Genomic DNA, 23,805 nt, shown 5'->3' on the forward strand with positions numbered 1-23,805 from the left:
TCCCAAAAATTCGTATATCTGAGAAACTATTAAAGCTAAAATATTTAAAATTCTGCACGAACATCTTTTGCATCCATGTGAATATTTGGGTAATAATATTTTTGGTAATTGGCGGACTAGCCATAGGGGGCATGGCACCTCCCATATGAATTTAACAGAACAATTCGCTTGTCTGGGAAACAATTCAAGCTACAATATTCAAATTTTACACAAAGAACTTTTACGTCCGTGTGAACATTTTGGGGAAAAATGGGTGGACTTTCGTTGGGGGTCTTGGAACCAACATCTCATATGCATTAAATCGAATATCTGAGACACCATTAGAGCTAAAATCCTAAAATTTTTCATGAACAATTCTAACATCCATGTGAACATTTGGATAACATATTAGCGGACTAGCATTTTTCTTATGTATGGGAAACTATTAGAGCTAGAATCCTAAAATTTTGCACGAATAACTTTGACATTCACGTGAACATATGGGGAAAAATAGCGGACTTTCCTTTATTCAAATTTTTCACATCCAAATCCAAATTGACGTTTGAAAAATATTGGCGAACTTGCAATAGTTGGCGAGGCATCTCAAATATGAATAGGGAAACCATTACATCTAGAATCTTTAAAAATCGTAAAGTGGGTTTTTCGTTTATAATGTTTTTAGGGTAGCAAAGCACACTGGGTATAGCTAGTTATTTATATATTTTGCTAAGTCATCTAAAAATCTAGTATGTCGTCTTAAAAACAAAAGTTTAACCTCTGTAATATCTCCAGCCTTCTTCGCTCTTATATCAGATATAGCCAAATTTAAACGATATCTCGAAAACATGATGAGATGGAAGTGTAAATGTTTTATTATTTCCAAAGAAGAATCAACCACTGCAGCTTTTTATAAGGAAGAACAAATAAATTTTTTTTATTAATTTTCATATACTTAATTTTTTTAATAATATTTTATATACTTACCCCCATATTCACAAACAAAATTTTTATTTTTTAAACAGTTTATAAACTAGATTTTGTATGGAAATTTTGTTTTATAAATCTTTTATAAAATAAAAATGTTGTTTGTGAATAAGGGGTTAGATAATAAGTTAACGCCATTTGAAAATAACCATAAATATTTTAAGGCTTTAAGTAAAATTTCAAAATATTTTAAAACTTTACAATTAAAGTTCTTATTCTGCTTTTTAAAAGCAACCACTTTTTCAACAATAAGAAAAATCACGAAGAAAATGTGAAAAATAACAATTTTCAGTTAAGAGCTTTTAATCCTTTTTTTTTGTGTTGTAACTGTTTACGAATATTGTAACGTGTTGTTTTAAAACCATTAAATGTTTGTTTACCGACATTTAAAAGTGAAAGCCCCCCGAACTTTTGTTATAACAATATTAACAGCAAATCTTTATTTATGTATTTTTTCTGGTTATTGTTTCTGTATTGTCGTAGAGTAGTTGTTCTTGTGGATATTTTTTTTATATAATGTTTTATACTTTTTTTGCAAGTATTTTGATGGAATCTTAAATAAACATCAGTTTTCCTTTGTTGAAATTTATTTGTTTAACGACTTTTGGCCGGTTTTATTTTAGAGTCAAAACATGTTGCCATAAACCAAAAATAAAAGGGAAATAAGTGTTGTTGTTGCTGCTACTGTATTGTAGATTGGTTAAATTGTAAGATTACAACACTAAATAAAATGTAGGCGCCATAGCGAATATTGCAAAAAGTGCCTGTTGTAAACACGCAATAAATGAATGAAGGGAATTATTTTCTCTACATAAAAAAGTGGTAAATTTATGATGCAGTTGTTTAAAGGTGAGAATTGTTCTAAGAATTTGATCACTAATTATTGTTTTTGATATCTAAAACAAGAACAGTTTATTACATGTATTTATATATAATAAATTATATTTAATTCTATTGAATATCCGGTAATTTCCTTAAGGTTTTAAGAAACATTAACTTTCACTCATTTTAACTTCTGAATTTTTTAAATTTTATTTGTTACAGCGGTTTGTACAATTTCTGCGTATATATTTTATTTTTATTTATGTAGTTCAATTTCAATTTTAACTCATACCACAAATACATTGCACGTACCATCATACAGTACCCACAACTCTACGTACGAGTTTAAATATAAACCAGTGAATGAATTACTGACTGATGACTGAATGTGTGTGAATGTATGAATTGAATTGAACTGAATACAAAAGTTGTATTTGAATGTGGTTCTCTTTGATTGGCTGCAACACCTTCAAAGATTTTTTTTATTTCCATCATCTCTTTCTTATTTTATTTGTAAACCAATTGATGTTAAACATTAAAAGATTTTATTTTACAAGGTACAAAATTATTATACAATTGTCGTAAATCTTTAGAAATTTCACCATCTTAATGGTTAACAATTTAAGCGATTTCAAAAGAATCTTTATTTATGCTCGTTTAAATAAAAATCGGAGTATTTTGTGTTATAAAAACATTGAAATCAATAAAAAACAATATTTTTATTGTTGGGTGAAAATGGTCATAGAAAAGTTATAAAATTTAAATGTTTTAAATTTAATTATTTATTTTATTAGTTTTTGAGGTATTTCTTGTCTAAGTAATTTTAAATGTGATGATTAGGAGCTAAAATGTTGAGAAAATTGTTTCGTAAATTTAATAGCTCTATTAAAACTGCTAATTTTTGGAATATATTTCTTTACGTTATTATTAATTTTTATACTCAAGGTCAAAAGAAAATCTTTGAAAAATACACTGTGGAACAAGAAAAACTTTTATGATTAAAACGACGGGTAAAAAGCTCATTCTCTTTGATACTAAAAGTCTTACAGCCAAAACAAAGACCAAAAAACGATAATATGTGGATAAGTCCAAACCATCGATAATCTGTGATCACCTTGATTTCCCACCAAAAATAGATTTTTTGAGTGAAAACATAAAAGTCCATTTATTTAGGAACTTAGAAGATATAGGAAAATATCAACTATAATCTGCGATCACCTTCATTTCCCATCAAAAATAGATTTTTTGAGTAAAGATATAAAAGTCCAATACCAACTATAAAAATAGATTTTTTGAGTAAAGATATAAAAGTCCATTTATTTAAGAAACTAGAAAAGATAGAACCAAAACAACGATAATCTGTGATTACCTTCATTTCCCACCAAAAATGATTTTTTTTAGTGAAAACTTAAAAGTCCATTTATTTTGGAAACTAGAAGAGATAGGACCAAAACAACAATAATCTGTGATCACCTTCATTTGCCACCAAAAAATGGATTTTTTGAGTGAAAACATAAAAGTCCATTTATTTTGGAAACTAGAAGAGATAGGACCAAAACAACGATAATCTGTGATCACCTTCATTTCCCACCAAAAAATGGATTTTTTGAGTGAAAACATAAAAGTCCATTTATTTTGGAAACTAGAAGAGATAGGACCAAAACAACGATAATCTGTGATCACCTTCATTTCCCACCAAAAAATGGATTTTTTTTAGTGAAAACGTAAAAGTCCATTTATTTTGGAAACTAGAAGAGATAGGACCAAAACAACAATAATCTGTGATCACCTTCATTTCCCACCAAAAAATGGATTTTTTGAGCGTAAACATAAAAGTCCATTTATTTTGGAAACTAGAAGAGATAGGACAAAAACAACGATAATCTGTGATTACCTTCATTTCCCACCAAAAAATTTATTTTTTGAGTGAAAACATAAAACTCAATTTATTTTGGAAACTACAAGAGATAGGACCAAAACAACGATAATTTGTGATCACCTTCATTTCCCACCAAAAAATGGATTTTTTGAGTGAAAACATAAAAGTCCATTTATTTTGGAAACTAGAAGAGATAGGACCAAAACAACGATAATCTGTGATCACTTTTATTTCCCACCAAAAATGGATTTTTTACGTGAAAATATAAAAGTCTATTTATTTTGGAAACTAGAAGAGATAGGACCAAAACAACAATAATCTGTGATCACCTTCATTTCCCACCAAATTTGGATTTTTTGAGTGAAAACATAAAAGTCCATTTATTTTGGAAACTAGAAGAGATAGGACCAAAACAACAATAATCTGTGATCACCTTCATTTCCCACCAAAAAATGGATTTTTTGAGTGAAAACATAAAAGTCCATTTATTTTGGAAACTAGAAAAGATAGGACCAAAACAACGATAATCTGTGATCACCTTCATTTCCCACCAAAAAATGGATTTTTTAAGTGAAAATATAAAAGTCTATTTATTTTGGAAACTAGAAGAGATAGGACCAAAACAACGATAATCTGTGATCACTTTTATTTCCCACCAAAAATGGATTTTTTAAGTGAAAATATAAAAGTCTATTTATTTTGGAAACTAGAAGAGATAGGACCAAAACAACGATAATCTGTGATCACTTTTATTTCCCACCAAAAATGGATTTTTTAAGTGAAAATATAAAAGTCTATTTATTTTGGAAACTAGAAGAGATAGGACCAAAACAACGATAATCTGTGATCACCTTCATTTCCCACCAAAAAATGGATTTTTTTTAGTGAAAACGTAAAAGTCCATTTATTTTGGAAACTAGAAGAGATAGGACCAAAACAACAATAATCTGTGATCACCTTCATTTCCCACCAAAAATGGATTTTTTGAGTGAAAACATAAAAGTCCATTTATTTTGGAAACTAGAAGAGATAGGACCAAAACAACGATAATTTGTGATCACCTTCATTTCCCACCAAAAAATGGATTTTTTGAGTGTAAACATAAAAGTCCATTTATTTTGGGAACTAGAAGAGATAGGACCAAAACAACGATAATCTGTGATCACCTTCATTTCCCACCAAAAAATGGATTTTTTAGCGAAAACATAAAAGTCCATTTATTTTGGAAACTTGAAGAGATAGGACCAAAACAACAATAATCTGTGATCACCTTCATTTCCCACCAAAAAATGAATTTTTTGAGTGTAAACATAAAAGTCAATTTATTTTGTAAACTAGACGAGATAGGACCAAAACAACGATAATCTGTGATCACCTTCATTTCCCACCAAAAAATGGATTTTTTGAGTGAAAAAAGTCCATTTATTTTGGAAACTAGAAGAGATAGGACAAAAACAACGATAATCTGTGATTACCTTCATTTCCCACCAAAAAATTTATTTTTTGAGTGAAAACATAAAACTCAATTTATTTTGGAAACTACAAGAGATAGGACCAAAACAACGATAATTTGTGATCACCTTCATTTCCCACCAAAAAATGGATTTTTTGAGTGAAAACATAAAAGTCCATTTATTTTGGAAACTAGAAGAGATAGGACCAAAACAACGATAATCTGTGATCACTTTTATTTCCCACCAAAAATGGATTTTTTAAGTGAAAATATAAAAGTCTATTTATTTTGGAAACTAGAAGAGATAAGACCAAAACAACAATAATCTGTGATCACCTTCATTTCCCACCAAAAATGGATTTTTTGAGTGAAAACATAAAAGTCCATTTATTTTGGAAACTAGAAGAGATAGGACCAAAACAACAATAATCTGTGATCACCTTCATTTCCCACCAAAAATGGATTTTTTGAGTGAAAACATAAAATTCCATTTATTTTGGAAACTAGAAGAGATAGGACCAAAACAACAATAATCTGTGATCACCTTCATTTCCCACCAAAAAATGGATTTTTTTAGCGAAAACATAAAAGTCCATTTATTTTGGAAACTAGAAGAGATAGGACCAAAACAACAATAATCTGTGATCACCTTCATTTCCCACCAAAAAATGAATTTTTTGAGTGTAAACATAAAAGTCTATTTATTTTGTAAACTAGAAGAGATAGGACCAAAACAACGATAATTTGTGATCACCTCCATTTCCCAGGAAAAAATGGATTTTTTGAGTGAAAACACAAAAGTCCATTTATTTTGGAAACTAGAAGAGATAGGACCAAAACAACGATAATCTGTGATCACCTTCATTTCCCACCAAAAAATGGATTTTTTGAGTGAAAACATAAAAGACCATTTATTTTGGAAACTAGAAGAGATAGGACCAAAACAACAATAATCTGTGATCACCTTCATTTCCCACCAAAAAATGGATTTTTTGAGTGAAAAAAGTCCATTTATTTTGGAAACTAGAAGAGATAGGACCAAAACAACGATAATCTGTGATCACCTTCATTTCCCACCAAAAAATGGATTTTTTTAGTGAAAACGTAAAAGTCCATTTATTTTGGGAAACTAGAAGAGATAGGACCAAAACAACAATAATCTGTGATCACCTTCATTTCCCACCAAAAAATGGATTTTTTGAGTGTAAACATAAAAGTCTATTTATTTTGTAAACTAGAAGAGATAGGACCAAAACAACGATAATCTGTGATCACCTTCATTTCCCACCAAAAAATGGATTTTTTGAGTGAAAACATAAAAGACCATTTATTTTGGAAACTAGAAGAGATAGGACCAAAACAACAATAATCTGTGATCACCTTCATTTCCCACCAAAAAATGGATTTTTTGAGTGTAAACATAAAAGTCTATTTATTTTGTAAACTAGAAGAGATAGGACCAAAACAACGATAATCTGTGATCACCTTCATTTCCCACCAAAAAATGGATTTTTTGAGTGAAAACATAAAAGACCATTTATTTTGGAAACTAGAAGAGATAGGACCAAAACAACAATAATCTGTGATCACCTTCATTTCCCACCAAAAAATGGATTTTTTGAGTGAAAACATAAAAGTCCATTTATTTTGGGAAACTAGAAGAGATAGGACCAAAACAACGATAATCTGTGATCACCTGCATTTCCCACCAAAAAATGGATTTTTTGAGTGTAAACATAAAAGTCCATTTATTTTGGAAACTAGAAGAGATAGGACCAAAACAACGATAATCTGTGATCACCTTCATTTCCCACCAAAAAATGGATTTTTTGAGTGAAAATATAAAAGTCCATTTATTTAGGAAACTAGAAGAGATAGGACCCAAACAACGATAATCTGTGATCACCTTCATTTCCCACCAAAAAATGGATTTTGTTAGTGAAAACTTAAAAGTCCATTTATTTTGGAAACTAGAAGAGATAGGACCAAAACAACAATAATCTGTGATCACCTTCATTTCCCACCAAAAATTAATTTTTTGAGTGTAAACATAAAAGTCAATTTATTTTGTAAACTAGAAGAGATAGGACCAAAACAACGATAATTTGTGATCACCTTCATTTCCCACGAAAAAATGGATTTTTTGAGTGAAAACATAAAAGTCCATTTATTTTGGAAACTAGAAGAGATAGGACCAAAACAACAATAATCTGTGATCACCTTCATTTCCCACCAAAAAATGAATTTTTTGAGTGTAAACATAAAAGTCAATTTATTTTGGAAACTAGAAGAGATAGGACCAAAACAACAATAATCTGTGATCACCTTCATTTCCCACCAAAAATGGATTTTTTGAGTGAAAACATAAAAGTCCATTTATTTTGGAAACTAGAAGAGATAGGACCAAAACAACGATAATCTGTGATCACCTTCATTTCCCACCAAAAAATGGATTTTTTGAGTGAAAACATAAAAGTCCATTTATTTTGGAAACTAGAAGAGATAGGACCAAAACAACGATAATCTGTGATCACCTTCATTTCCCACCAAAAAATGGATTTTTTGAGTGAAAACATAAAGTCCATTTATTTTGGAAACTAGAAGAGATAGGACCAAAACAACAATAATCTGTGATCACCTTCATTTCCCACCAAAAAATGGATTTTTTGAGTGAAAACATAAAAGTCCATTTATTTTGGAAACTAGAAGAGATAGGACCAAAACAACGATAATCTGTGATCACCTTCATTTCCCACCAAAAAATGGATTTTTTGAGTGAAACATAAAAGTCCATTTATTTGGAAACTAGAAGAGATAGGACCAAAACAACGATAATCTGTGATCACCTTCATTTCCCACCAAAAAATGGATTTTTTGAGTGAAAACTAAAAGTCCATTTATTTGGAAACTAGAAGAGATAGGACCAAAACAAACGATAATCTGTGATCACCTTCATTTCCCACCAAAAAATGGATTTTTTGAGTGAAAACTAAAAGTCCATTTATTTTGGAAACTAGAAGAGATAGGACCAAAACAACGATAATCTGTGATCACCTTCATTTCCCACCAAAAAATGGATTTTTTGAGTGAAAACATAAAAGTCCATTTATTTTGGAAACTAGAAGAGATAGGACCAAAACAACGATAATCTGTGATCACCTTCATTTCCCACCAAAAAATGGATTTTTGAGTGAAAACATAAAAGTCTATTTATTTTGGAAACTAGAAGAGATAGGACCAAAACAACGATAATCTGTGATCACCTTCATTTCCCACCAAAAAATGGATTTTTTGAGTGAAACATAAAAGTCCATTTATTTTGGAAACTAGAAGAGATAGGACCAAAACAACGATAATCTGTGATCACCTTCATTTCCCACCAAAAAATGGATTTTTTGAGTGAAAACATAAAAGTCCATTTATTTTGGAAACTAGAAGAGATAGGACCAAAACAACAATAATCTGTGATCACCTTCATTTCCCACCAAAAAATGGATTTTTTGAGTGTAAAACATAAAAGTCCATTTATTTTGGAAACTAGAAGAGATAGGACCAAAACAACGATAATCTGTGATCACCTTCATTTCCCACCAAAAATGGATTTTTTGAGTGAAAACATAAAAGTCCATTTATTTTGGAAACTAGAAGAGATAGGACCAAAACAACGATAATCTGTGATCACCTTCATTTCCCACCAAAAAATGGATTTTTTGAGTGAAAACATAAAAGTCCATTTATTTTGGAAACTAGAAGAGATAGGACCAAAACAACGATAATCTGTGATCACCTTCATTTCCCACCAAAAAATGGATTTTTTGAGTGTAAACATAAAAGTCCATTTATTTTGGAAACTAGAAGAGATAGGACCAAAACAACGATAATCTGTGATCACCTTCATTTCCCACCAAAAAATGGATTTTTTGAGTGAAAACATAAAAGTCCATTTATTTTGGAAACTAGAAGAGATAGGACCAAAACAACGATAATCTGTGATCACCTTCATTTCCCACCAAAAAATGGATTTTTTGAGTGAAAACATTAAAAGTCCATTTATTTTGGAAACTAGAAGAGATAGGACCAAAACAACGATAATCTGTGATCACCTTCATTTCCCACCAAAAAATGGATTTTTTGAGTGAAACATAAAAGTCCATTTATTTTGGAAACTAGAAGAGATAGGACCAAAACAACGATAATCTGTGATCACCTTCATTTCCCACCAAAAATGGATTTTTTGAGTGAAAACATAAAAGTCCATTTATTTTGGAAACTAGAAGAGATAGGACCAAAACAACAATAATCTGTGATCACCTTCATTTCCCACCAAAAAATGGATTTTTTGAGTGTAAACATAAAAGTCAATTTATTTTGGAAACTAGAAGAGATAGGACCAAAACAACGATAATCTGTGATCACCTTCATTTCCCACCAAAAAATGGATTTTTTGAGTGAAAACATAAAAGTCCATTTATTTTGGAAACTAGAAGAGATAGGACCAAAACAACGATAATCTGTGATCACCTTCATTTCCCACCAAAAAATGGATTTTTTGAGTGAAAACATAAAAGTCCATTTATTTTGGAAACTAGAAGAGATAGGACCAAAACAACGATAATCTGTGATCACCTTCATTTCCCACCAAAAAATGGATTTTTTGAGTGAAAACATAAAAGTCCATTTATTTTGGAAACTAGAAGAGATAGGACCAAAACAACGATAATCTGTGATCACCTTCATTTCCCACCAAAAAATGGATTTTTTGAGTGAAACATAAAAGTCCATTTATTTTGGAAACTAGAAGAGATAGGACCAAAACAACGATAATCTGTGATCACCTTCATTTCCCACCAAAAAATGGATTTTTTGAGTGAAAACATAAAAGTCCATTTATTTTGGAAACTAGAAGAGATAGGACCAAAACAACGATAATCTGTGATCACCTTCATTTCCCACCAAAAAATGGATTTTTTGAGTGAAAACATAAAAGTCCATTTATTTTGGAAACTAGAAGAGATAGGACCAAACAACAATAATCTGTGATCACCTTCATTTCCCACCAAAAATGGATTTTTTGAGTGAAAACATAAAAAGTCCATTTATTTTGGAAACTAGAAGAGATAGGACCAAAACAACGATAATCTGTGATCACCTTCATTTCCACCAAAAATGGATTTTTTGAGTGAAAACTATAAAAGTCCATTTATTTTGGAAACTAGAAGAGATAGGACCAAAACAACGATAATCTGTGATCACCTTCATTTCCCACCAAAAAATGGATTTTTTGAGTGAAAACATAAAAGTCCATTTATTTTGGAAACTAGAAGAGATAGGACCAAAACAACGATAATCTGTGATCACCTTCATTTCCCACCAAAAAATGGATTTTTTGAGTGTAAACATAAAAGTCCATTTATTTTGGAAACTAGAAGAGATAGGACCAAAACAACGATAATCTGTGATCACCTTCATTTCCCACCAAAAAATGGATTTTTTTGAGTGAAAACATAAAAGTCCATTTATTTTGGAAACTAGAAGAGATAGGACCAAAACAACGATAATCTGTGATCACCTTCATTTCCCACCAAAAAATGGATTTTTTGAGTGTAAACATAAAAGTCCATTTATTTGGAAACTAGAAGAGATAGGACCAAAACAACGATAATCTGTGATCACCTTCATTTCCCACCAAAAAATGGATTTTTTGAGTGAAAACATAAAAGTCCATTTATTTTGGAAACTAGAAGAGATAGGACCAAAACAACGATAATCTGTGATCACCTTCATTTCCCACCAAAAAATGGATTTTTTGAGTGAAAACTATAAAGTCCATTTATTTTGGAAACTAGAAGAGATAGGACCAAAACAACGATAATCTGTGATCACCTTCATTTCCCACCAAAAATGGATTTTTTGAGTGAAAACATAAAAGTCCATTTATTTTGGAAACTAGAAGAGATAGGACCAAAACAACGATAATCTGTGATCACCTTCATTTCCCACCAAAAAATGGATTTTTTGAGTGAAAACTTAAAAGTCCATTTATTTGGAAACTAGAAGAGATAGGACCCAAAACAACGATAATCTGTGATCACCTTCATTTCCCACCAAAAAATGGATTTTTTTAGTGAAAACGTAAAAGTCCATTTATTTTGGAAACTAGAAGAGATAGGACCAAAACAACGATAATCTGTGATCACCTTCATTTCCCACCAAAAAATGGATTTTTTGAGTGAAAACATAAAAGTCCATTTATTTTGGAAACTAGAAGAGATAGGACCAAAACAACGATAATCTGTGATCACCTTCATTTCCCACCAAAAATGGATTTTTGAGTGAAAACATAAAAGTCCATTTATTTTGGAAACTAGAAGAGATAGGACCAAAACAACAATAATCTGTGATCACCTTCATTTCCCACCAAAAAATGGATTTTTTGAGTGTAAACATAAAAGTCCATTTATTTTGGAAACTAGAAGAGATAGGACCAAAACAACGATAATCTGTGATCACCTTCATTTCCCACCAAAAAATGGATTTTTTGAGTGAAAACATAAAAGTCCATTTATTTAGGAAACTAGAAGAGATAGGACCAAAACAACGATAATCTGTGATCACCTTCATTTCCCACCAAAAAATGGATTTTTTGAGTGAAAACATAAAAGTCCATTTATTTTGGAAACTAGAAGAGATAGGACCAAAACAACGATAATCTGTGATCACCTTCATTTCCCACCAAAAAATGGATTTTTTTAGTGAAAACTTAAAAGTCCATTTATTTTGGAAACTAGAAGAGATAGGACCAAAACAACGACTAATCTGTGATCACCTTCATTTCCCACCAAAAAATGGATTTTTTGAGTGAAAACATAAAAGTCCATTTATTTTGGAAACTAGAAGAGATAGGACCAAAACAACGATAATCTGTGATCACCTTCATTTCCCACGAAAAAATGGATTTTTTGAGTGAAAACATAAAAGTCCATTTATTTTGGAAACTAGAAGAGATAGGACCAAAACAACGATAATCTGTGATCACCTTCATTTCCCACCAAAAAATGGATTTTTTGAGTGAAAACTATAAAAGTCCATTTATTTTGGAAACTAGAAGAGATAGGACCAAAACAACGATAATCTGTGATCACCTTCATTTCCCACCAAAAAATGGATTTTTTGAGTGAAAAATAAAGTCCATTTATTTTGGAAACTAGAAGAGATAGGACCAAAACAACGATAATCTGTGATCACCTTCATTTCCCACCAAAAAATGGATTTTTTGAGTGAAAACTTAAAAGTCCATTTATTTTGGAAACTAGAAGAGATAGGACCAAAACAACGATAATCTGTGATCACCTTCATTTCCCACCAAAAAATGGATTTTTTGAGTGAAAACATAAAAGTCCATTTATTTTGGAAACTAGAAGAGATAGGACCAAACAACGATAATCTGTGATCACCTTCATTTCCCACCAAAAATGGATTTTTTGAGTGAAAACATAAAAGTCCATTTATTTTGGAAACTAGAAGAGATAGGACCAAAACAACGATAATCTGTGATCACCTTCATTTCCCACCAAAAAATGGATTTTTTGAGTGAAAACTAAAAGTCCATTTATTTTGGAAACTAGAAGAGATAGGACCAAAACAACGATAATCTGTGATCACCTTCATTTCCCACGAAAAAAATGGATTTTTTGAGTGAAAACTATAAAAGTCCATTTATTTTGGAAACTAGAAGAGATAGGACCAAAACAACGATAATCTGTGATCACCTTCATTTCCCACCAAAAAATGGATTTTTGAGTGAAAATATAAAAGTCCATTTATTTTGGAAACTAGAAGAGATAGGACCAAAACAACGATAATCTGTGATCACCTTCATTTCCCACCAAAAATGGATTTTTTGAGTGAAACATAAAAGTCCATTTATTTTGGAAACTAGAAGAGATAGGACCAAAACAACAATAATCTGTGATCACCTCATTTCCCACCAAAAAATGGATTTTTTGAGTGAAACTATAAAAGTCCATTTATTTAGGAAACTAGAAGAGATAGGACCAAAACAACGATAATCTGTGATCACCTTCATTTCCCACCAAAAAATGGATTTTTTGAGTGTAAACATAAAAGTCCATTTATTTTGGAAACTAGAAGAGATAGGACCAAAACAACGATAATCTGTGATCACCTTCATTTCCCACCAAAAAATGGATTTTTTTGAGTGAAAACATAAAAGTCCATTTATTTTCGAAGCTAGAAGAGATAGGACAAAACAACGATAATCTGTGATCACCTTCATTTCCACCAAAAAATGATTTTTTGAGTGAAAACATAAAAGTCCATTTATTTTGGAAACTAAAGAGATAGGACCAAAACAACGATAATTTGTGATCACCTTCATTTCCCACCAAAAAATGGATTTATTGAGTGAAACATAAAAGTCCATTTATTTTGGAAACTAGAAGAATGGACAAAACACACGATAATCTGTGATCACCTTCATTTTCCACCAAAAAATGGATTTTTTGAGTGAAAACATAAAAGTCCATTATTTTGGAAACTAGAAGAGATAGGCCCAAACAACGATAATCTGTGATCACCTTCATTTCCCACAAAAAATGGATTTTTTTAGTGAAAACATAAAAGTCCATTTATTTTGGAAACTAGAAGAGATAGGACCAAAACAACAATAATCTGTGATCACCTTCATTTCCCACCAAAAATTGATTTTTTGAGTGAAACATTAAAAGTCCATTTATTTTGGAAACTAGAAGAGATAGGACCAAACAAAGATAATCTGTGATCACCTTCATTCCACGAAAAATGGATTTTTTGAGTGAAAACATAAAAGTCCATTTATTTTGGAAACTAGAAGAGATAGGACCAAAACAACGATAATCTGTGATCACCTTCATTTCCCACCAAAAAATGGATTTTTTGAGTGAAAACATAAAAGTCCATTTATTTTGGAAACTAGAAGAGATAGGACCAAAACAACGATAATCTGTGATCACCTTCATTTCCCACCAAAAAAATGGATTTTTTGAGTGAAAACATAAAAGTCCATTTATTTTGGAAACTAGAAGAGATAGGACCAAAACAACGATAATCTGTGATCACCTTCATTTCCCACCAAAAATGGATTTTTTGAGTGAAAATATAAAAGTCCATTTATTTTGGAAACTAGAAGAGATAGGACCAAAACAACGATAATCTGTGATCACCTTCATTTCCCACCAAAAAATGGATTTTTTGAGTGAAAACTATAAAAGTCCATTTATTTTGGAAACTAGAAGAGATAGGACCAAAACAACGATAATCTGTGATCACCTTCATTTCCCACGAAAAAATGGATTTTTTGAGTGAAAACATAAAAGTCCATTTATTTTGGAAACTAGAAGAGATAGGACCAAAACAACGATAATCTGTGATCACCTTCATTTCCCACCAAAAAATGGATTTTTTGAGTGAAAACATAAAAGTCCATTTATTTTGGAAACTAGAAGAGATAGGACCAAAACAACGATAATCTGTGATCACCTTCATTTCCCACCAAAAAATGGATTTTTTGAGTGAAAACTAAAAGTCCATTTATTTTGGAAACTAGAAGAGATAGGACCAAAACACAATAATCTGTGATCACCTTCATTTCCCACCAAAAAATGGATTTTTTGAGTGAAACATTAAAAGTCCATTTATTTTGGAAACTAGAAGAGATAGGACCAAAACAACGATAATCTGTGATCACCTTCATTTCCCACCAAAAAATGGATTTTTTGAGTGAAACATAAAAGTCCATTTATTTTGGAAACTAGAAGAGATAGGACCAAAACAACGATAATCTGTGATCACCTTCATTTCCCACCAAAAAATGGATTTTTTGAGTGAAAACATAAAAGTCCATTTATTTAGGAAACTAGAAGAGATAGGACCAAAACAACGATAATCTGTGATCACCTTCATTTCCCACCAAAAAATGGATTTTTTGAGTGAAAACATAAAAGTCCATTTATTTTGGAAACTAGAAGAGATAGGACCAAAACAACGATAATCTGTGATCACCTTCATTTCCCACCAAAAAATGGATTTTTTGAGTGAAAACTATAAAGTCCATTTATTTTGGAAACTAGAAGAGATAGGACCAAAACAACGATAATCTGTGATCACCTTCATTTCCCACCAAAAAATGGATTTTTTGAGTGAAAACATAAAAGTCCATTTATTTGGAAACTAGAAGAGATAGGACCAAAACAACGATAATCTGTGATCACCTTCATTTCCCACCAAAAAATGGATTTTTTGAGTGAAAACTATAAAAGTCCATTTATTTTGGAAACTAGAAGAGATAGGACCAAAACAACGATAATCTGTGATCACCTTCATTTCCCACCAAAAAATGGATTTTTTGAGTGAAAACATAAAAGTCCATTTATTTTGGAAACTAGAAGAGATAGGACCAAAACAACGATAATCTGTGATCACCTTCATTTCCCACCAAAAATGGATTTTTTGAGTGAAAACTATAAAAGTCCATTTATTTTGGAAACTAGAAGAGATAGGACCAAAACAACGATAATCTGTGATCACCTTCATTTCCCACCAAAAAATGGATTTTTTGAGTGTAAACATAAAAGTCCATTTATTTTGGAAACTAGAAGAGATAGGACCAAAACAACGATAATCTGTGATCACCTTCATTTCCCACCAAAAAATGGATTTTTTGAGTGAAAACATAAAAGTCCATTTATTTTGGAAACTAGAAGAGATAGGACCAAAACAACGATAATCTGTGATCACCTTCATTTCCCACCAAAAAATGGATTTTTTGAGTGAAAACTATAAAAGTCCATTTATTTTGGAAACTAGAAGAGATAGGACCAAAACAACGATAATCTGTGATCACCTTCATTTCCCACCGAAAAAATGGATTTTTTGAGTGAAAACATAAAAGTCCATTTATTTGGAAACTAGAAGAGATAGGACCAAAACAACGATAATCTGTGATCACCTTCATTTCCCACCAAAAAATGGATTTTTTGAGTGAAAACATAAAAGTCCATTTATTTTGGAAACTAGAAGAGATAGGACCAAAACAACGATAATCTGTGATCACCTTCATTTCCCACCAAAAATGGATTTTTTGAGTGAAAAATATAAAGTCCATTTATTTTGGAAACTAGAAGAGATAGGACCAAAACAACGATAATCTGTGATCACCTTCATTTCCCACCAAAAAATGGATTTTTTGAGTGAAAACATAAAAGTCCATTTATTTTGGAAACTAGAAGAGATAGGACCAAACAACGATAATCTGTGATCACCTTCATTTCCCACCAAAAAATGGATTTTTTGAGTGAAAACATAAAAGTCCATTTATTTTGGAAACTAGAAGAGATAGGACCAAAACAACGATAATCTGTGATCACCTTCATTTCCCACCAAAAAATGGATTTTTTGAGTGAAAACTATAAAAGTCCATTTATTTAGGAAACTAGAAGAGATAGGACCAAAACAACGATAATCTGTGATCACCTTCATTTCCACCGAAAAAATGGATTTTTTGAGTGAAAACTATAAAAGTCCATTTATTTTGGAAACTAGAAGAGATAGGACCAAAACAACGATAATCTGTGATCACCTTCATTTCCCACCGAAAAATGGATTTTTTGAGTGAAAATATAAAAGTCCATTTATTTTGGAAACTAGAAGAGATAGGACCAAAACAACGATAATCTGTGATCACCTTCATTTCCCACCAAAAATGGATTTTTTGAGTGAAAATATAAAAGTCCATTTATTTTGGAAACTAGAAGAGATAGGACCAAAAACAACGATAATCTGTGATCACCTTCATTTCCCACCAAAAAATGGAATTTTTTGAGTGTAAACAGAAAAGTCCATTTATTTTGGAAACTAGAAGAGATAGGACCAAAACAACGATAATCTGTGATCACCTTCATTTCCCACCAAAAAATGGATTTTTTGAGTGAAAACATAAAAGTCCATTTATTTTGGAAACTAGAAGAGATAGGACCAAAACAACGATAATCTGTGATCACCTTCATTTCCCACCAAAAAATTGATTTTTTGAGTGAAAACTAAAAGTCCATTTATTTTGGAAACTAGAAGAGATAGGACCAAAACAACGATAATCTGTGATCACCTTCATTTCCCACCAAAAATGGATTTTTTGAGTGAAAATATAAAAGTCCATTTATTTAGGAAACTAGAAGAGATAGGACCAAAACAACGATAATCTGTGATCACCTTCATTTCCCACCAAAAAATGGATTTTTTGAGTGAAAAATAAAAGTCCATTTATTTAGGAAACTAGAAGAGATAGGACCAAAACAACGATAATCTGTGATCACCTTCATTTCCCACCAAAAAATGGATTTTTTGAGTGAAAACATAAAAGTCCATTTATTTTGGAAACTAGAAGAGATAGGACCAAAACAACGATAATCTGTGATCACCTTCATTTCCCACCAAAAAATGGATTTTTTGAGTGAAAACATAAAAGTCCATTTATTTTGGAAACTAGAAGAGATAGGACCAAAACAACGATAATCTGTGATCACCTTCATTTCCCACCAAAAAATGGATTTTTTGAGTGAAAACATAAAAGTCCATTTATTTTGGAAACTAGAAGAGATAGGACCAAAACAACGATAATCTGTGATCACCTTCATTTCCCACCAAAAAATGGATTTTTTGAGTGAAAACTATAAAAGTCCATTTATTTTGGAAACTAGAAGAGATAGGACCAAAACAACGATAATCTGTGATCACCTTCATTTCCCACCAAAAATGGATTTTTTGAGTGAAAACATAAAAGTCCATTTATTTTGGAAACTAGAAGAGATAGGACCAAAACAACGATAATCTGTGATCACCTTCATTTCCCACCAAAAAATGGATTTTTTGAGTGAAAACATAAAAGTCCATTTATTTTGGAAACTAGAAGAGATAGGACCAAAACAACAATAATCTGTGATCACCTTCATTTCCCACCAAAAAATGGATTTTTTGAGTGAAAACATAAAAGTCCATTTATTTTGGAAACTAGAAGAGATAGGACCAAAACAACGATAATCTGTGATCACCTTCATTTCCCACCAAAAATGGATTTTTTGAGTGAAAATATAAAAGTCCATTTATTTTGGAAACTAGAAGAGATAGGACCAAAACAACGATAATCTGTGATCACCTTCATTTCCCACCAAAAAATGGATTTTTTGAGTGAAAACATAAAAGTCCATTTATTTGGAAACTAGAAGAGATAGGACCAAAACAACGATAATCTGTGATCACCTTCATTTCCCACGAAAAAATGGATTTTTTGAGTGAAAACATAAAAGTCCATTTATTTTGGAAACTAGAAGAGATAGGACCAAAACAACGATAATCTGTGATCACCTTCATTTCCCACCAAAAAATGGATTTTTTGAGTGAAAACATTAAAAGTCCATTTATTTTGGAAACTAGAAGAGATAGGACCAAAACAACGATAATCTGTGATCACCTTCATTTCCCACCAAAGAATGGAATTTTTTGAGTGAAAACTATAAAGTCCATTTATTTTGGAAACTAGAAGAGATAGGACCAAAACAACGATAATCTGTGATCACCTTCATTTCCCACCAAAAAATGGATTTTTTGAGTGAAAACATAAAAGTCCATTTATTTTGGAAACTAGAAGAGATAGGACCAAACAACGATAATCTGTGATCACCTTCATTTCCCACCAAAAATGGATTTTTTGAGTGAAAATTTAAAAGTCCATTTATTTTGGAAACTAGAAGAAGATAGGACCAAAACAACGATAATCTGTGATCACCTTCATTTCCCACCAAAAAATGGATTTTTTGAGTGAAAACATAAAAGTCCATTTATTTTGGAAACTAGAAGAGATAGGACCAAAACAACGATAATCTGTGATCACCTTCATTTCCCACGAAAAAATGGATTTTTTGAGTGAAAACATAAAAGTCCATTTATTTTAGGAAACTAGAAGAGATAGGACCAAAACAACGATAATCTGTGATCACCTTCATTTCCACCAAAAAATGGATTTTTTTAGTGAAAACTTAAAAGTCCATTTATTTTGGAAACTAGAAGAGATAGGACCAAAACAACGATAATCTGTGATCACCTGCATTTCCCACCAAAAATGATTTTAGTGAAAACATAAAGTCCATTTATTTAGGAAACTAGAAGAGATAGGACCAAAACAACGATAATCTGTGATCACCTTCATTTCCCACGAAAAAATGGATTTTTTGAAGTGAAAATATAAAAGTCCATTTATTTAGGAAACTAGAAGAGATAGGACCAAAACAACGATAATCTGTGATCACCTTCATTTCCCACCAAAAATGGATTTTTTGAGTGAAAACATAAAAGTCCATTTATTTTGGAAACTAGAAGAGATAGGACCAAAACAACGATAATCTGTGATCACCTTCATTTCCCACCAAAAATGGATTTTTTGAGTGAAAATATAAAAGTCCATTTATTTAGGAAACTAGAAGAGATAGGACCAAAACAACGATAATCTGTGATCACCTTCATTTCCCACGAAAAAATGGATTTTTTGAGTGAAAATATAAAAGTCCATTTATTTAGGAAACTAGAAGAGATAGGACCAAAACAACGATAATCTGTGATCACCTTCATTTCCCACCAAAAAATAGATTTTTTGAGTGAAAATATAAAAGTCCATTTATTTTGGAAACTAGAAGTGATAGGACCAAAACAACGATAATTTGTGATCACCTTCATTTCCCACCAAAAAATGGATTTTTTGAGTGAAAACATAAAAGTCCATTTATTTTGGAAACTAGATAATTTTTGATCACCTTCATTTCCCACCAAAAATGGATTTTTTGAGTGAAAACATAAAAGTCCATTTATTTTGGAAACTAGAAGACAATCTGTGATCACTTTTATTTCCCACCAAAATGGATTTTTTAAGTGAAAATATAAAGTCTATTTATTTTGGAAACTAGAAGAGATAAGACCAAAACAACAATGATCTGTGATCACCTTCATTTCCCACCAAAAATGGAATTTTTGAGTGAAAACACTAAAAGTCCATTTATTTTGGAAACTACAAGAGATAGGACCAAAACAAAGATAATTTGTGATCACCTTCATTTCCCACCAAAAAATGGATTTTTTGAGTGAAAATATAAAAGTCCATTTATTTAGGAAACTAGAAGAGATAGGACCAAAACAACGATAATCTGTGATCACCTTCATTTCCCACGAAAAAATGGATTTTTTGAGTGAAAACATAAAAGTCCATTTATTTTGGAAACTAGAAGAGATAGGACCAAAACAACGATAATCTGTGATCACATTCATTTCCCACGAAAAAATGGATTTTTTGAGTGAAAACATAAAAGTCCATTTATTTTGGAAACTAGAAGAGATAGGACCAAAACAACGATAATCTGTGATCACCTTCATTTCCCACCAAAAAATGGATTTTTTGAGTGTAAACATAAAAGTCCATTTATTTTGGAAACTAGAAGAGATAGGACCAAAACAACGATAATCTGTGATCACCTTCATTTCCCACCAAAAAATGGATTTTTTGAGTGAAAACTTAAAAGTCCATTTATTTTGGAAACTAGAAGAAATAGGACCAAAACAACGATAATCTGTGATCACCTTCATTTCCCACCAAAAAATGGATTTTTTGAGTGAAAACATAAAAGTCCATTTATTTTGGAAACTAGAAGAGATAGGACCAAAACAACGATAATCTGTGATCACCTTCATTTCCCACGAAAAAATGGATTTTTTGAGTGAAAACATAAAAGTCCATTTATTTTGGAAACTAGAAGAGATAGGACCCAAACAACGATAATCTGTGATCACCTTCATTTCCCACCGAAAAATGGATTTTTTGAGTGAAAACATAAAAGTCCATTTATTTTGGAAACTAGAAGAGATAGGACCAAAACAACGATAATCTGTGATCACCTTCATTTCCCACCAAAAATGGATTTTTTGAGTGTAAACATAAAAGTCCATTTATTTTGGAAACTAGAAGAGATAGGACCAAAACAACAATAATTCTGTGATCACCTTCATTTCCCACCAAAAAATGGATTTTTTTGAGTGAAAATATAAAAGTCCATTTATTTAGGAAACTAGAAGAGATAGGACCAAAACAACGATAATCTGTGATCACCTTCATTTCCCACCAAAAATGGATTTTTTGAGTGAAAATATAAAAGTCCATTTATTTAGGAAACTAGAAGGGATAGGACCAAAACAACGATAATCTGTGATCACCATTCATTTCCTACGAAAAAATGGATTTTTTGAGTGAAAACATAAAAGTCCATTTATTTTGGAAACTAGAAGAGATAGGACCAAAACAACTATAATCTGTGATCACCTTCATTTCCCACGAAAAAATGGATTTTTTGAGTGAAAATATAAAAGTCCATTTATTTAGGAAACTAGAAGAGATAGGACCAAAACAACGATAATCTGTGATCACCTTCATTTCCCACCAAAAAATGGATTTTTTGAGTGAAAATATAAAAGTCCATTTATTTTGGAAACTAGAAGAGATAGGACCAAAACAACGATAATCTGTGATCACCTTCATTTCCCACGAAAAAATGGATTTTTTGAGTGAAAACATAAAAGTCCATTTATTTTGGAAACTAGAAGAGATAGGAACAAAACAACGATAATCTGTGATCACCTTCATTTCCCACCAAAAAATGGATTTTTTTAGTGAAAACTTAAAAGTCCATTTATTTTGGAAACTAGAAGAAATAGGACCAAAACAACGATAATCTGTGATCACCTTCATTTCCCACCAAAAAATGGATTTTTTGAGTGAAAACATAAAAGTCCATTTATTTTGGAAACTAGAAGAGATAGGACCAAAACAACGATAATCTGTGATCACCTTCATTTCACACGAAAAAATGGATTTTTTGAGTGAAAACATAAAAGTCCATTTATTTTGGAAACTAGAAGAGATAGGACCAAAACAACGATAATCTGTGATCACCTTCATTTCCCACCAAAAAATGGATTTTTTAAGTGAAAATATAAAAGTCCATTTATTTTGGAAACTATAAGAGATAGGACCAAAACAACAATAATCTGTGATCACCTTCATTTCCCACCAAAAATGGATTTTTTGAGTAAAAATATAAATGTCCATTTATTTAGGAAACTAGAAGAGATAGGACCAAAACAACGATAATCTGTGATCACCTTCATTTCCCACCAAAAAATGGATTTTTTTAGTGAAAACTTAAAAGTCCATTTATTTTGGAAACTAGAAGAAATAGGACCAAAACAACGATAATCTGTGATCACCTTCATTTCCCACCAAAAATGGATTTTTTGAGTGAAAACATAAAAGTCCATTTATTTTGGAAACTAGAAGAGTTAGGACCAAAACAACGATAATCTGTGATCACCTTCATTTCCCACCAAAAAATGGATTTTTTGAGTGAAACATAAAAGTCAATTTATTTTGGAAACTAGAAGAGATAGGACCCAAACAACGATAATCTGTGATCACCTTCATTTCCCACCAAAAAATGGATTTTTTGAGTGAAAACATAAAAGTCCATTTATTTTGGAAACTAGAAGAGATTAGGACCAAAACAACGATAATCTGTGATCACCTTCATTTCCCACCAAAAAGTGGATTTTTTGAGTGAAAATATAAATGTCCATTTATTTTGGAAACTAGAAGAAATAGGACCAAAACAACGATAATCTGTGATCACCTTCATTTCCCACCAAAAAATGGATTTTTTGAGTGAAAACATAAAAGTCCTATTTATTTTGGAAACTAGAAGAGATAGGACCAAAACAACGATAATCTGTGATCACCTTCATTTCCCACCAAAAATGGATTTTTTGAGTAAAATATAAATGTCCATTTATTTAGGAAACTAGAAGAGATAGGACCAAAACAACTGATAATCTGTGATCACCTTCATTTCCCACCAAAAAATGGATTTTTTTAGTGAAAACTTAAAAGTCCATTTATTTTGGAAACTAGAAGAGATAGGACCAAAACAACGATAATCTGTGATCACCTTCATTTCCCACCAAAAAATGGATTTTTTGAGTGAAAACATAAAAGTCTATTTATTTTGGAAACTAGAAGAGATAGGACCAAAACAACGATAATCTGTAATCACCTTCATTTCCCACCAAAAAATGGATTTTTTGAGTGAAAATATAAATGTCCATTTATTTAGGAAACTAGAAGAGATAGGACCAAAACAATGATAATCTGTGATCATCTAAAACATAACATAAAAAAACATAAAAGTCCATTTATTTTGAAAACTAGAAGAGATAGGACCAAAACAACGATAATCTGTGATCACCTTCATTTCCCACCAAAAAATGGATTTTTTTAGTGAAAACTTAAAAGTCCATTTATTTTGGAAACTAGAAGGAATAGGACCAAAACAACGATAATCTGTGATCACCTTCATTTCCCACCAAAAAATGGATTTTTTGAGTGAAAACATAAAAGTCTATTTATTTTGGAAACTAGAAGAGATAGGACCAAAACAACGATAATCTGTGATCACCTTCATTTCCCACCAAAAAATGGATTTTTTGAGTGAAAATATAAATGTCCATTTATTTAGGAAACTAGAAGAGATAGGACCAAAACAATGAT

This window comes from Lucilia sericata, unplaced genomic scaffold (assembly GCF_015586225.1).
Source record: "Lucilia sericata isolate MDLA Ls3-8-SP2 unplaced genomic scaffold, ASM1558622v1 Contig000474F_arrow, whole genome shotgun sequence".
NCBI lineage: Eukaryota > Metazoa > Arthropoda > Insecta > Diptera > Calliphoridae > Lucilia > Lucilia sericata.